We start from the raw sequence: 2,500 nt of genomic DNA on the forward strand, positions 1-2,500 counted from the left end.
AGTTCCAGTCCCATCCAGGGCTGAAAAAATTACAGTATCGGTGCACTGCGAGCCGGCAGTCCAACTCTGGTGGGCAAGGAGTTTGGGGTATGTGTATATAAGGTGACAGTATTGCCCATAGATCGGGCGATATATGAACTCACATGCGAGAGAGTGACACACACACATACACACACACACACACACACACACACACACACACACACACACACACACACACACACACACACACACACACATCTATACATGTACACATCCGCATGCTCGCGTGGACGTACCCAGAGAACGTAAAATATTGTATCCGTGTGTGGATGTATTCACCTTGGTCTTTCAACATGGTCTTTGGATCACGTGCTGGACCCGTGATCGACATTTATTTCCTCTCGGAAAAGAGCTCAGAGCTCGTGAGACCGATCTATGGGTAATGCTTTGACCTTACATGCACACACGCACACCCAAATCACCGCCCACGAGAGTTGGAGTAACGAATGGAAGCGCAGCAATACTGAAATTATTTCAGCCCTGGGCAGAATTCGAACTCGGACCTCCGTAGTGACAGTCAAGGACTCTATCAACCGCGCCACCCAGTGTTTGTGTGTGTGTGTGTGTGTGTGTGTGTGTGTGTGTGTGTGTGCATATATATGTGTATTCACCTCGGATCTGCTGCAGCCTCTTTTCGAGACAGCCAGACACCACCCTACGGCAGTGAGCTCAGAGCTCATTATTAGCAGATCTCTGGGTAGGTCTGAGACCACTCACACTCCACACACCGGGAATGCAAGGTCACAACTCCTTGACTAACGTCCCGTACCTACTCGCTGCTAGGTGAACAGGGGCTACACATGAAAGGAGACAAACCCAACTTGTCTCCGCCCGGCCGGGGAATCGAACCCCGGTTCTCCGGCTTGTGAGGCCAGTGCCTTACCAATCCGCTACCGGGCCGTGTGTGTGTGTGTGTGTGTGTGTGTGTGTGTGTATATGTGTGTGCGCATGTATGTGTGTGTATGTATGCATGTGTGTGTGTGTGCGTGTGTATGTGTGTGTGTGTGTGCGTATGTGTGTGTATAATGTGTGTGCGTGTGTGTGTGTGTGTTTATGTGTGTGTGTGTGTATGTGTATGTGTGTGTATGTGTGTGTGTTTATGTGTATGTGGTGTGTGTATGTTTGTATGTTCGTATGTGTGTGTGTTTGTGTGTGTATGTGTGTGTGTGTGCTGGTGCTTTCGTGAATGTTCGTGTTTATACACACATACAGCCGTATGATTGTGTGCGTGCTTCAAGTATCGGCTCTTCATTCGAGCGTGCAACCGCTTACAGATGGTCATGCCCCAATTCTCGCCGCGCCGTCATGACTACTGTATACCAGAAGTGTATCGGGCGGAAGCGAAGTCCACGACCGAGGCACGCCGCAAGTGCGTGCGTGCGTGAAGTGACGCTCACAAGAAAACTCTTCAACGTTTCTCTCAGTGGCGCGCGTTATGCTCTCGTATCGCCCGAGCTTATTGGCCTCAGCACTGCCATTGCTTCCCCCCCTGCCATGCATTTGACGGTTCGAGTCGACAGCTGAGTTCGTGGGGGCTAAGGACTTCGACAGTGGATCTTCGGAGAGAGTGTCATGACCCTTCTCTCGAGCACCTACCACTCTCTTCGGACCTTCATCCCCGCCGTGTCGATCGGTGCGACCCAAATAAGCGGTGAAGGAACATTTGGGCCCTGATGTAATGATGCCGCAGATTCTGCAGGGTATCGCTTAGTCATAGCATAACATTCACATTGTTTTAGCTTCTCTTTTGCCCATAGTGATGTGCATTTTCCTTTTACTGGAACAGTAAACATATCTTTCAGTTTGTTTTTATTTGGCTGGTAAACTTGCCCTTCAATTTTTCTTTACATATTCTCGTGCTACGATGTGTACATGAATTGAATGACGAGCTTATACAAGAAAGCATATGTCTACGGTTGAAGCCATGGTATTTAGCCCATGGGTTCACACAGCTATGGTATGTGGTATCGAACACAAGCAAGACAATGTACTAACCCTAACGTGTCACAATTTCCATGTGTACAGATTGTCGATACTTATATAAATGTATACAGTCAGAGAAAAAGTGATCTTAGTGATGTCTTTACAAACCAATTCATACAGTTTTCTTTTATGGCTGTTCAAAAAAGAATGGTGATCACTTTAGTCCAGTAGTATCTCTCCATTTTGTTACACTTCATGAAATCCTGTATTACCACCTCTACCACTCCACATTTTCGGTGAGATTTTGTCCCTAAAGATGGAGACTTTGGTTATTGTAGACGTTGAAAATATATATGTAAACCCTGTAGTCTCCTGTAGGAATATGTAATGAACGATGCTTGCTTTTATACCTGCGTTCTTTGTGTTATCGTTGTATTTTTACGTCATTTTCACAGACAACGTTCATGAAAGTAAATGTACCAGTAACCATGCGATGTACTCTACGGAAACCACCTTCTCCTAAGTTCCTTTATCT

At 46.6% G+C, this 2,500-nt stretch overlaps 1 protein-coding gene across 3 annotated transcripts in view; it reads left to right on the forward strand.

Annotated features, from left to right (window-relative positions):
• Ten-a (Teneurin-a transmembrane protein) overlaps positions 1 to 2,500 on the forward strand; it is a 1,186,308-nt gene that overhangs the window by 381,885 nt on the left and 801,923 nt on the right. The gene's annotated exons all lie outside the window — the stretch shown is intronic.

This window comes from Oratosquilla oratoria, chromosome 23 (genome assembly GCF_046742065.1).
Source record: "Oratosquilla oratoria isolate Oo_2021 chromosome 23, ASM4674206v1, whole genome shotgun sequence".
Classification (NCBI taxonomy): Eukaryota; Metazoa; Arthropoda; class Malacostraca; order Stomatopoda; family Squillidae; genus Oratosquilla; species Oratosquilla oratoria.